Source organism: Salmo trutta, chromosome 14 (assembly GCF_901001165.1).
Source record: "Salmo trutta chromosome 14, fSalTru1.1, whole genome shotgun sequence".
Classification (NCBI taxonomy): domain Eukaryota; kingdom Metazoa; phylum Chordata; class Actinopteri; order Salmoniformes; family Salmonidae; genus Salmo; species Salmo trutta.
Genome location: NC_042970.1, coordinates 42,819,017 through 42,833,368, shown reverse-complemented (window position 1 = coordinate 42,833,368; position 14,352 = coordinate 42,819,017). Strand labels below are relative to the sequence as shown.

General features: G+C 45.6%; 1 protein-coding gene across 2 annotated transcripts in view; it reads right to left on the bottom strand.

The window, feature by feature from the left end:
• LOC115208127 (pleckstrin homology domain-containing family A member 6) overlaps positions 1-14,352 on the bottom strand; it is a 160,460-nt gene that overhangs the window by 119,670 nt on the left and 26,438 nt on the right. The window contains exons 1-2 of one of the 2 annotated variants that reach the window (XM_029775949.1): positions 1,935-2,026; positions 1,085-1,197 (exon numbers count right to left, since the gene is read on the bottom strand). The gene's annotated coding sequence lies outside the window, so the exon portion shown is untranslated. Of the gene's footprint in view, positions 1-1,084; positions 1,198-1,934; positions 2,027-14,352 lie in introns of those variants that run through there. The other variant, XM_029775948.1, reaches the window with a different exon arrangement.

Genomic DNA, 14,352 nt, shown 5'->3' with positions numbered 1-14,352 from the left:
TGAGAGGAGAGAGCGGACCGTGGCTGTTTAAAGCCTGATGGTTATAGGTCCCCGAGTCAGGGTGAACACCGCAGTAAAAATCAGTGTCCCAAATGGCTTCCTATTCCCTGCATAGTGGCATACTTTTGACCAGAGCCCGTAGTGCCATTTGGGACGCAACCTGCAGCAGACAAATGAGAGGGAAACCTGGTACTATACTCCACACCTGCACACTGGCTGGGCCCTATTCAATAGTAATTACTAACCAAGCCTCCAGCATAGAAATAAAATCATACGCACACAGTGCGTTGGCTAACAATCTATTAGTGGATATTGATATGGGTGTATATGCTTTCTGCAACCAAAGTTATTTCTGTTTGGTTTAGTGAATGAATGCAATATTATGTATACAATATTTGTTCTTGCAGGAAATGAGCAATGAGGTTCTTGAATTCTCCAGGAAACTGGTGAAAAGTTTTTTACCTAAAACGATGTATTCTTGTATGTGCTGTGTATTGTTATGTATGTGCGTAGTATGTCCACTATGTATGTCCTATGAAGCATAATGTATCCTCTATTTAGTCAATGGATGTTTAGGAAGGGTTGTTGATCCCCTGGCAGACAGACCTGCCTCCATACATCAATAAGATGACTAGCGCCTACCTCACTGTCTAGACAACTGACATCTGCAATCACACCTACTGTTACACCCCCAACTCACATTCATAAACACACACATACACATCAACCCCCACTTACACTCACACACATGCAACACACATGCATAACATCTGAATGGGTACACATAAGCATTCACTCATACACATAACTTCACTATTCACACCCTACCGGCATGGTTTAATTCCTCCCTTCACATCAGCAGCACTCTGACTAAACATGGTACACAGAACACACTTCACACACACACAGAAAACACAGAATACAGATCAGAGAGCACAACTACATCAGCCAACAGGGAAACAACGGAACAGAGAATCCCAGAGAGAGAGAGAGAGCGAAAGCGAAATCAGAAACCTTCTCTTTTCTTCCTGCCCTTCTATCCGTCTGAGAGGAAAAGAGAATGTATGTGTGGAGCTCTACATACCTTGCAGAGTTTCTTTCTTTCTTCTCTGTCTGTATCCCTCCTTCTCTTTGTGTTCTCCTCAGTGAGTCTGAAGTCTTCCTCTTAGTAATCTCCTACAGCGTGGAGAGGCTTGGCTGCAAGTGGGCGGAGGAGAGAGAGAAAGAGAGATAGAGGGAGGGAAGGAGGGAGGGAAGGAGGGAGAGAGAGAGTCAGTCAGTCGGCACGAAAGCGGGAGAATGGAAAGCTGCAGGGCAGAGGAGAAACATGAAACCACCAGTGGTCCTGAAACAATCATCTCTCCCTCCCTCCCTTTTCCCGTTCCCTCCCTTTTACCCCTCCCTCCCGCTCGCTCACTCACTCTCTCCCCTCTCCTGCTTTCCCCCGCGTTCTACACTTCCTTTTCCCCCTTTCTCTTCCCTCCAACTCTTTATCCGATAATTTATTGTAACTCATGTTTGCCTCTCCCTTACCATTCTCTCTGCCCTTCTTCTCTCCCTCTCTTCTCTCTCTTCTTCTCTCCCTCTCTTCTCTCTTCTTTTCTCCCTCTCTTCTCTCTCTTCTTTTCTCCCTCTTCTCTTTCTTCTCTCCCGCTCTTCTCTCTCTTCTTCTCTCCCCCTCTTCTCTCACTTCTCTCCTCCTCTTCTCTCTCTTCTTCTCTCACTTCTTCTCTCCTCCTCTTCTCTCTCTTCTTCTCTCCCCCTCTTCTCTCACTTCTCTCCTCTTCTCTCTCTTCTTCTCTCACTTCTTCTCTCCTCCTCTTCTCTCTCTTCTTCTCTCCCCCTCTTCTCTCACTTCTTCTCTCCTCCTCTCCTCTCCCTTCTTCTCTCCTCTCATTCTCCTTTCCTATCCTTCACATCCCCATCTTTCCTACCTGTCTCTCTTTATTCTTGTCTTTTCCTTTCATCTTCATTACGCCTACCGATCACCTTTCCCTCACCCTCTCCCCCCTCCTTCTCTCCATCTGGCTCTTTCCCTGTCTTTCCCTCATTTGAAAGCGAACCCCTCCCTTGGTCTGAGGGCGTGGAAAGAGAAAAGGTTCTTCTTCCCACAGTTTGACCAAGAACAATTTATAGACTTTAATAGAGCTCTGCACCCTCCCTGGAGCCTGTCAAAATATCACCACCACTGTAGGTTCCTGGTGATTTAAAACCAAACTCCATATTTCACGACCAAAGAGAGAGAGTGTGTGTGTGTGTGGTGTGTGTGTGTGTGTGTGTGTGTGTGTGTGTGTGTGTGTGTGTGTGTGTGTGTGTGTGTGTGTGTGTGTGTGTGTGTGTGTGTGTATGTGTGTTGTAGTCAGGACTGTAAAACTTGAGGTGTTAAGGTGAGTCCGTGTTAGTTAGAGGAGGCTGGTTCCAGACACAGGTGTGCTGAGGGGAAAGAGAGAGAGAGAGAGAGAGAGAGTGTGAGTGAGTGAGTGAGTGAGTGAGTGAGTGAGTGAGTGAGAGAGAGAAAATGAGAGAGAAAATGAGAGAGAGAGAGAGAGAGAGAGAGAGAGAGAGAGAGAGGACATGAGTGAGGTGTGATTAGCATGGTTACCTATAGCTCAGATTACTCATCTCTCTCAATCTCTGACTGACACATTCCCATACAGGCAGGCTCACACACCCACACACACACACACACCCACACAGAAAAGGGTACAGTATGAACTTTAACACAAAGTCACACACACACACAGCATAGGTGTCTTGTTATGCAATACAAACTCAATCAAGGCTTGTTGGTGTAGAGAGAGAGAGAGAGAGAGAGAGAGAGAGAGAGAGAGAGAGAGAGAGAGAGAGAGAGAGAGAGAGAGAGATGGCTTGAGTTGTGTTTGTGTTGGAATGGGCTGCTCTTCTGAAGTGATGAGAATTGTTTTCAATAAAATCCAACCTTCATCCAGTTTCACTCGCAGGGAGATGGGACAGTTTCCCAAGATGTGTTTTGTTAGCAGGACACACACATAGACACACACGCACACACACCACGCATGTCATAAAATGGCATAAAAGAGAACAATGTGTCATGTATAACAGTCATTAAAGATGGAACAGAACATGTTCTCACATCACAGTTGTTTTTCACTACATGAAAGCTCTACTGTTGTAGGCCTACTATTTCTATAGTAAATCATCACGTTCTGGGGGTTGTGTGTGTGTGTGTTCTCAGAAATAGCCTCCGCGTGTATCTACTCTCTCTAATCACCGACGGCCGAAAGTCAAACTGACGACCACACAATCTGCTACGTAACATATATACTTCACACGGCTATGTAGTCACACGCTTGCGGTGAGCCACGACAAACTTCTCTCTGTTGCCGCACAGGCTTTACGTTCCCACGTTCCTGTTAGCTCTGAGAAACACGCCAAGCTGATAGACGCAACACGACTACGTCACCCACACTGCACGGCTGTGCAACATCGTAGCCACACAGAGAGAAACGTTGTGACTGTGATCCGCCCCCTTTTCCTCTAGCCTGCAGGCCAGTGACCCCGAGAGGCTTAAAGTTCAGGGGTTAAGTGATGACAGACCCTTTAATGAAAACACACTGCAGCCGAAAAACAGGACCTAGTGCCCTCACATCACACGCACGTGTGTACGTAAACCGCGCGCGCGTCTCACGTGCACTCGCACACTTTGTCCATCACACAGAAAAGACACTTTCTGTTGAAATAATTCAGAGTCAGAGAGTTCACGTGTAAATGAAATATCTGAGCTGTCTATAAATGTTTGTCAGTGTAGTAGACATGAGAGTGTTTCATTACTAGATGATGATGTTGTTGAGCAGCTTGGAGCTCCAACTCGAATACTGTCAATACACAGCTGGAGGCTCTGGTTAGAACACTAAGTCTCACACCAGTGGTTTCGTACGCACACGCATTCACGCAGGCACGCACAAACGCACATACACGCAAACTGCACATGCAGCAGCCCTGAAGTTAACAAACTCAACATGTTCTTTGATCTGGTTGAACAGGTCTATTGATCCACACTCCCTCTCTCTCTCTCTCTTCCTTACCCCTCTCTCCCTTCTCTCTCTCTCCAGTCTGCCATTTACACGTGAACTCTCTGTCTGTCAAAGGTGTGTCAGCAGAATTGCTGCCTCTGTCTTCCCCTCCTCTCCTCTCCCCTCCCCTCCCCTCCTCCCCCTCTCCTCTTCCTCTGTCTGTCCTACCTGACTGTGGTAGACTCTAGTGAGACTATAAAGGCTCCATTCTTCGCAGGTTGAAGTTTATTGGGATGAGTCTTGTCCTGGAGGCAGCACTGAGCGATTTCCGCTAGATGGGCCAGCTGCAAAGTCAAAAATCAAAAAACTTATGAAAACAAAAATTTGCTTTTTGGTCTTAATTTAAGTTTAGGGTTAGGGTTAGCAGTGTGGTTAAGATTAGGGTTAAGAGCTGCCTCCAGAATAAGATTTATGAAGGAAAATGCTAACCTGCTAACCTCAGGCTGTGGTTAGACCATAATCACTGCCATCGGGTGTGTCTCAATATTTTATGGTTGTTTACTCCCACTGTGTCCTCTCCTGGTCTGATAGAACTGAACAGGTTACAGCTGGAATCTTTAGTGGTGAAACCGCCGCGTCCGTTTGCAATATTACAACAACAAAGAAGTTACTGCAAACAGCGAACACTGTCTTCTTTCCCTCCGACAACATTGCACGCTCGATAGAACAGCAGGATATGTCCTGCATTTTCTTTCTTTTTTTTTACCACGTTGCACTACGCTCCTCACCTCTGCTCCTTCAACAAAGCAAAAACAATGGCCGCCGGGCAGACAGTGGCGCTGTTTCCCGTAAGGTGGATTCCATCTTGAAATAACAAATCTCAAGATCGGCCCCATGCTTTTACCTATTTAAACATTTCAAATCAATTTACTTGGTGTGTGTATGCGTGCGTGTGCGCGTGCGTGTGTGCGTCAGTATACAGACAAACACACACACATGTTTACATACACACACTCCCAGTTTACACATGTGCCACATATTTACACAGTATTATATCATTAACCACACTGTACAGAGGATGGCGTGTTCTGGCCTTGGGCAGAGCCAGGAGCAGTACATCACATTGAACATGGGGAAGGTTTTCAAAACACACACACACACACACACACACACACACACACACTGCTGTTTCAGGCGGTGACATACACACAACAAAACACACACTGTCCCTGTCATCAGCCACAGCAAACACGCTGTATCTGTTATTCAGCTCCATGACAGAGCTTAGGCCTCTATCCCCCAGCTATGGAGGAGACTAGGTCGTCTATTCAAACACAAATAAAGTTGTCCTCCAAAGAGAGAGACTCAAAAAAGGTGTAAAAATCACCGAACTGTTTTTCGTGCTAAAAGCTTCTACGCTTTTCTCACCTCTCACTCGATGGTTTGGGGTGGAGAGAGGGCTGCGTGGGACAGTTAGCAGAGCTTACGGAGACACAACACAGTTATAGACTCGCACCCTAGTTTTAGGATTAGAAGAAACGCTGAGAGACACGTAGCGTTCTGGGAAGGGAAAGAGTGAAAGAGGACCAATAACAAATGATCTTTATCCTCTTTTATTCATATTTGTTTGATTGCCTGTTTTCAAAGCACTCTTGTTCTCTGTCTTTACGGATGGGTAGACGTGGGCACTGAACGGCAGAAGGATTGCATGACTGGGTGTGAGAGTTATTAGTGTGGTTTAATCCTGATACCTCATGACAAAGACCTGTGCACTATTTTGAGTAGAGCCCTATAGGTCCTGGTCAAATGTAGTGTACTATATAGAAAATAGGGTGCCATTTGGGATGCAGACAAGGGCAAAGAGAGCTATATAAGCCTAGCTAGCAGGCTTCTGATAGGGCGCAGCATATTTCACAACCATACCACCGCACCCTTCCCACAAGACAAGTGATGGCAGAGCCCCAACAACAGTCCAAACCTGTGTTCTTACATACCCGTCCATCACTGCAGCTCAAGCACCTTCATTGGAGAGGATGTAAATTGATGCAGAGAGTGTGATAACCTGAGCTAACCCTAGAGTATACTGGGTAGATCAGTCTCAGGTGGTCTGAGACAGTGACTGATCCCAGAGGGAGAGCAGGACGATCCTTTGCTGAGGATTACCACTGCTGCACTACTGCAGTACTACTGCTGTACTACTACTGTACTACTGCTGTACTGTAATAGAGCCACCCCTCTGAGCCGGATTCCTCTCTGGGTTTCTTCCTAGGTTACTTTGTTTCTGGGGAGTTAGTCCTGGCAGCGGTGCTTTAGCTTCTGCTTGGCTTGCTCTTTGGACTTTACACCGGGTAACCGTAAAGCACTTTGTGACAACTGCTGATGTAAAAAGGGTCCAGACTCAGATGGAAACTTTTATGATCTCCTGGCTGAAAGTCTAGTGCAGGCTATTCTGAAAACATACTTAAGCAAAGGGCTTTTTACACAATACTTTGACGTGTGTGTGTGTTTGCCAAAAGTGCCACAGAGGGATGTGTATAAATTTACATATTAATGAGCAGGGTGTAGTTACCAAGCAACAGATGCCACCCTGGAGAGACCACACCCGCTGATAGGCATTGTGTTGACACTGCCCTCCCTGGTGTGTGTGTGTGTGTGTGTGTGTGTGTGTGTGCGTGTGTGTGTATGTGTGTGTATGTGTGTGTGTGTGACTGTGCTTGCTTGCTTGCGTGCGTGCGTGTGTGTGTGTGTGTCCATGTTTATGTCCATATGGGGGTCCAGCTGTCAGGGACAGACGTGTGATGTGCATGCGTGTGTGTGATTGGGTTATTTTCACTTGCTCCTCTGGGAGTCTCACGAGCCAATCACACAACGCTGACAGCTGAAACCACTCCACACATCTATCTCACCATCTTTCCATCTCACCATCCCTACATCTTGCCATCCCTCCATCTTTCCATCCCTCCATCTCACCATCCCTACATCTTTCCATCCCTCCATCTTTCCATCCCTCCATCTCACCATCCCTACATCTTTCCATCCCTCCATCTCACCATCCCTACATCTTTCCATCCCTACATCTCTCCATCCCTCCATCTCTCCATCTTTCCATCTCTCCATCTCACCACCTCTCCATCCCCAAAGCTCTCCATCTTAGCAGCTCTATGAGACCAGGGGCATTACTAAGTGAGGCAAGCCCATGTCTGATGTGTATTTCTGGATTGACATTTACATAGGGGGACAGATACGGCCTCAAACACTGGGAAGGAAAGGCTAAACTGCCTCCCTGCCTTTCTGCCTTTCCCACAACACTGAGGCAGGATGGACTGGATACAACTGGATTAAACAGGAGGCTTAAAGAGAGTGAGAGAAAGAGAGAGATGGAGAGGAGGGACGAGGGAGAGTGAAAGAGAGAAGGGAAAGAAAGAGCGGGCCTGAGAGGAGATGGGAGAGGAAGAAAGATGAACACATGGAAAGGGGAAGAGAACGGAATAGGGAAAGAAATAGAGATGTGGATGGAGAGAGAGGGAGGAAAAACATAAGAGAAAGAAGAGAGTGAGACAGATAGTGGGGGAGGTGAAAGAGAGTATCTAGCACGGCAGGAGAGAGGGTGAGACAGGACAGGGCGGTCCTCTGGCGGTTATACCGTGCTGACCCTAGCGACGCAGCAGAGAAAGCTCTTCTGGGAAGATGTTTGGCAGCACCGTCATGTCCTGAGAGACACACTGCTAACAGTTCCCATCCTATTAATAGTGCCGTTGCCCTCTCCCTCTATCACTCGCTCTTTCCTTCTCTCTCCCTCTCTCACGTTCCTCTCTCTTTCTCTCTGGCTCTCTCTCTATCCATCTCCCTTTCTCTGTCTCTCTCTTGCTCTCTCCTCCTCTGTCTATCTTTCTCTGTCTCTCGGTATGCCTCTCTCCCAATGTATTACTCTTTTTATCCCTCTGTTCCCTACTCAGTTTCTATGAAACCCTCTCCCTTTTCCCTCTATCCTCTAGTCCTCTTTTCTCTCTCCATCTCTTAGCCTCACTGGGTGCTGTAGGGTAATGAGAGATGCCATGACAACCCCGCAATCCCCTCAAGAAACTACACTTCCCAATCCTCACCCCCCTCCAGAACTACACAGCACTGCAGGATATTTTCTCGAGACTCCAAAACGCACACAACACAGCCACAGGGCTACCATTCTTCAGTCATGACTTTCAACTTTAATTCTGTCGCCTCATTAGAGTTAAAGGGTTAGCCTTTGCAGGCTTGATTAGCATCCAGTCAGAAGGATCCCTGCCTCCCAGTCAGCCAGACCCTTAGTCCTCCGTCATGGCAGCTCCTCTGAAGCGATTACTGCACTAGGCACGCAATCACAGTATGCCAGCAAGGGAGAGAGAAGGAGAGAGAGAGAGATTGGGAGAGAAAGATGGATTAAGGGCATGGTTCCACTCATAGATATAAAACCAGGAATATGGTTCCACTCACCCCCCCCCCTCCCCCTCTATACCCAGTGTATGCTACTGTCACATAAGGACTAAGTCCCTCAAAGGCTGCTGACTGACTGGCCCCAAACTTTACACACATGTTATTACATAGACATTACACAGTCTTACTTTCTGCCTAGTAACAAGAAGAGGAGAGGACAGTATAGAGTGAAAAGGAAGATAGAAGGGACTGAGCAGGTGCGGAAGTAGAGCAGAGGATTCAGGCAGGATGAGAGGGGGATGATTAAATGTTATTGCCAAGTCGGCGGTGCAGTTTTTCTCTCCCTTCGATCGCCATCTCTCCCTTTCTTTCTCTCCTCCGCCAGCCATGATCTGCCCAACGGTGCCTCTCTACCAGATGACCTCAATGCATTTTAATGCACGCTTTGACAGTCACAAAACCGCGACCGGTCTGAGGGCCGCCACCGACCAAGAGGACTAGGTGATCTCTTCTTTCCAAGATCGACCACGAGTAAGGTCTTTAATCAGGTCAACCCTCGCAAGGCACCCCCAACGGTATTCCAGGGCGCATTCTCAGAGCATGCGCAGAGCAGCTGGGAGGCATGTTCACAGTCATTTTCAACCTCTCCTTGTCCCAGTCTGTAATTCCCACATGATTTTAAGATGACCACCATCATTCCTGTTCCCAGTAACTCTAAGGTTTCATGCCACGTTATAAACTGGGGGGTTCAAGGCCTGAATGTTGATTGGCTGACGTCCGTGGTAAATCAGACCGTATAGCACAGGTATGACAAAACATGTATTTTTACTGCTCTAATTACATTGGGTAACAAGTTTGTAATAGCCATAAGGCACCTTGGGGGTTTTTGGTACATGGCCAATATAACTTCGCGTTGTGTCTTGCCTAAGAACAGCCCTTTGCCATGATATATTGGACGTATATCACACCCCCTCGGGCCTTATTGCTTAAATGACTACCGTCCTGTAGCACTCACATCTGTAATCATGAAGTGCTTTGAGAGGCTGGTTATGGCACACATCAACTCCATCATCCCAGACACCTTAGACCCACTTCACTTTGCATACGGCCCCAACAGATCCATAGACGACGCAATCTCAATTACACTCCACACTGCCTTCACCCACCTAGATAAGAGGAATACCTATGTGAGAATGCTGTTCATTGACTACAGCTCAGCGTTCAACACCATAGTCCCCTCCAAGCTCGTCACCAAGCTTAGGACCCTAGGACTGACAGTGCTGAGCGATTAGTGCTTTTTTGAAGACTAGATTTTTGATTTCGGTTTCTATTATCTGTTTTAACATTAAATGCGCTATGCATAATGTGGGTTGAATGCTGTAACAACAGAATAAAACAATTATTAAAAGTCCCATGATGGTAGTGACTGCCCAAGTACTGCTTATCACTTACTAACCATCAGTTATTCACATAACTTGACTTTAATAAAATATTTCAGTTGCTGTGTATATTACATTTGCTTTACTATTTAATAAGTCATCATCTCATCTCTATAGAGCTGCTTCTCATGCTGTCTGACAAAATGACTATTTCAGTGGTTCTTCAATGTAAATAAGACATACTTTTATGACTGCTGAATACCAATACCTCGCGAAGCAACTGCTCTCTGTGAATCCCCTCTTGATCGCTCATTATTTTTTCTCTAAAGTAGCAGTCATAAAATAAACACAGACTGGACAAGTAGCCGCCCAATGGATTATGGTCATTGTAGTTAATGATCATGTTTTCTGCACTAAACTATGTAGAACATTGGACTGTTGTAAACTACAACATCGCACAGTTCAGGCATGATCTGATTTGTTGGTAGGACTTTACTTGATACCCAGTATCATAACACGTTATGACACGGTCGCTGGGTGTCAAGTAAAGTGTTATCGATTTATCTCTAGAGAAATACAGCGCAATATGAGCATTGAGCTCACAGAAGAAATGAAATGGAATGCAAATAATTTAACGACGTCGGTCAATTAGCTGTTTAAAAAACTAAAAATAACCAACATTTCGGTTAATCGCTCAGCACTAAGGACTGAACACCTCCCTCTGCAACTGGATCCTGGACTTCCTGACGGGTCGACCCCAGGTGGTGATGGTAGGCAACATCACCTCTGCCATGCTGACCCTCAACACGGGGGACCCACAGGGGTGTGTGCTTAGTCCCATCCTGTACTCCCTGTTCCCCCACGTCTGCGTGGCCATGCATGACTCCAACACCATCATCAAGTTTGCTGAAGATGCAACGGTGGTAGGCCTGATCACCTGCGATGATGAGGATGTCAGTGGCCTGGCAGTGTGGTGCCGGAACAACCTCTCCCTCAACGTCAGGAAGACCAAGGAGCTGATTGTGGACTACAGGAAACGGGGGGGGGGGGGGGGGGGGCATGCAATCAGCTCCTTGGCAGAAATGGAGCAGGTCAAGAGCTCCAAGTTCCTCGGTTTTCAAATCACTAAGGACTTCAAATGGACCACACATGCGCACACAGTTATGACGCCGACGCAACAGTGCCTCTTCCCCCTCAGGAGGTTGAAAAGGTTTGCCATGGGCCTTCAAATCCTCAAAAAGTGCTACAGATATACCAGTGAGAGCGTCTTGATTGGCTGCATCACTGCTGGGTATGGCAATAGCACTGTCCTCGATTGCATGGCGCCACAGAGGGTGGTGCGAACAGCCCAGTACATCACTAGGGCCGAGCTCCCTGCCATCCAGGACTTCTATATCAGGCGGTGTGAAAGGAAGGCCCGGAAAATCATTAAAGACTCCAGCTACCCAAGCCATAGACTGTTCTCTCTGCTTCCGCATGGCAAGCGGTACCGGTGCATCAAGTCTGACACCAACAGGCTCCTGAACAGCTTTTATCTCCAAACCAAAATACTGCTAAATATCCAACTATATAGTTAACAAAATGGCTGAGTTTACCATTGTATTTTATTTTTGCACTGTCTATGCACACTCACAGGGCCCTACTCTCTTTCCCCTCAGCACACCTGTGTCTGGAACCAGCTTCCTCTAACTAACACTGACTCACCTTAACACCTCAAGTTTTACAGTCCTGACTACAACACACATACACACACACACACACACACACACACTCCATCATTTGCACAAACACGCAGAATATGCACATACCTACGCTGCTACTACTCTGTTAATCATACAGTATATCCTGATGACCAGGCACCTTAGCCCCTCTATCAATCCAGTGTCCCTGCACAGTGTAAATACGGCACTGGAGCTGACCCTGTTTATAGTTTACTTACTTTCTCGTATTCTTTTAATTTCTTATTCTTATTTTTGATGTGTTTTTGTTCTACCTTATGTCATTTTCAGTATTACATTGTTATTGAATACTGCATTGTTGGGTTTAGACGTTGCAAGAAAGGCATTTCACTGTACTTGTGCATGCGATATTAAAACTTGAAAGTACTGATCAAGTGTCAGTAGGCTGGGTATCACTGCTTCACTCTCTAAGCAAGCAGGTGTGTGTGTGTGTGTGTGTGTGTGTGTGTGTGTGTGTGTGTGTAGAGGGAAGGGAAGGGAAGGGTGGGATTAGTTCCTAGCTGACACTGTTGAACAAACAAACATATTTCAGTTTAACCTGTCTGGGCTAGGGGGCAGTATTTGCACGGCCGGATAAAAAACGTACCCGATTTAAACTGGTTACTACTCTTGCCCAGAAACGAGAATATGCATATAATTAGTAGATTTCGATAGAAAACACTCTAAAGTTTCTAAATTTGTTTGAATGGTGTCTGTGAGTATAACAGAACTCATATGGCAGGCCAAAACCTGAGAAGATTCCATACAGGAAGTGCCCTGTCTGACAATTTGTTGTCCTTCTGTTGCATCTCTATCGAAAATACAGAATCTGTGCTGTAACGTGACATTTTCTAAGGCTTCCATTGGCTCTCTAAAGCCGCCAGAAAGTGGAATGGGGTGTCTGCTGTCTCTGGGCAAAGAACAGCAGCTGAATTTGTAAGTGGTCAGCCTGGGGACAGTAAGACTGAGATGCGCGTTCACGAGACTACTCCATTTTTTTCTTTCAGCCTTTGAATGAATACAACGTTGCCCGGTTGGAATATTATTGCTATTTTACGAGAAAAATAGCATAAAAATTTATTTTAAACAGCGTTTCACATGCTTCTAAGTATGGTAATGGATTATTTTGAATTTTTTGGTCACGAAATGCGCTCGCACGTTACCCTTCGGATAGTGACCTGAACGCACGAACAAAAGGGAGGTATTTGGATATAACTATGTATTACTTGATTACTTGGAACCAAAACAACATTTGTTGTTGAAGTAGAAGTCCTGGGAGTGCATTCTGATGAAGAACAGCAAAGGTAATTCAATTTTTCTAATAGTTATTCTGAGTTTAGTGAGCCCCAAACTTGGTGGGTGTCAAAATAGCTAGCCTGTGATGGCTGAGCTATGTACTCAGAATATTGCAAAATGTGCTTTCGCCGAAAAGCTATTTTAAAATCTGACACTGCGATTGCATAAAGGAGTTGTGTATCTATAATTCTTAAAATAATTGTTATGTATTTTGTGAACGTTTATCATGAGTAATTTAGTAAATTCACCGGAAGTTTTCGGTGGGTACGCTAGTTCTGAACATCACATGCTAATGTAAAAAGCTGGTTTTTAAAAGCTGGTTTATAAATATGAACTTGATTGAACAAAACATGCATGTATTGTATAACATAATATCCTAGGAGTGTCATCTGATGAAGATCATCAAAGGTTAGTGCTGCATTTAGCTGTGGTTTTGGTTTTTGTGACATATATGCTTGCTTTGAAAATGGCTGTGTGATTATTTTTGGCAGGGTACTCTCCTGACATAATCTAATGTTTTGCTTTCGCTGTAAAGCCTTTTTTAAATCAGACAATGTGGTTAGATTAACGAGAGTCTTGTCTTTAAAATGGTGTAAAATAGTCATATGTTTGAGAAATTGAAGTTATAGCATTTTTTAGGTATTTGTATTTCGCGCCACGCGATTCCACTGGCTGTTGACCAGGGTGGGACGCAAACGTCCCACCTAGCCCAGGGAGGTTAAAATGAAAGACTGAATGATGTATCTCAAACTAAAGATAGCGATTCGATTTACCTCACGGAAGATGTCTCACATGAAACAATGTCATGATGAGAAGGCAATTGGATACCCTGCACCTACACTACACCCAATGGACCACCATGCCTAAACTCTCACACAGCGGAGCAGAGAAATCAACATGCTGGGTACAGATACAGTGAAAGGGGATCGCACCGCACCACAACACAGCCAAACACAAGACCCCTGATGAGTGGAGACGCAGGATTAAGGAGGGGGAGACCTGGTTCACATAATGTGGAGCGCAGGGAATGAAAACAGACGCAAGGGTAGCATCAGATTTCACAACCCACTGCATTCAAACAGTGTGTGTGTGTGTGTGTGTGTGTGTGTGTGTGTGTGTGTGTGTGTGTGTGTGTGTGTGTGTGTGTGTGTGTGTGTGTGTGTGTGTGTGTGTGTGTGTGTGGAATTCCTTTGCATGCCAATTAAACCCTTTATAAGGCCTGAGGCTAAACAACGAATACATAACTCCGAGACTCTACTTAATAACAAACCCACTGATCATGGCTCATCCTCCTAAACTGTGTTCTAACAGGAAGACTCAGGATTGGTCACGTTAACCCATCATCATCGCTATCAGCTGAAGTAATTAAGTTACACAATCCAGACGGCATTGGGTAGCAGACAATCACAATCAGCACTGAAAGATGGGACAGTTAGGTAAAAAAAATATCTGATCTGATTTCAATTAACTTTTTAGTGACAGGGGGCAGTATTCGGAAATTCGGATGAATGACGTGCCCAAATTAAACTGCCTACTACTCGGGCTCAGAACGTAGGA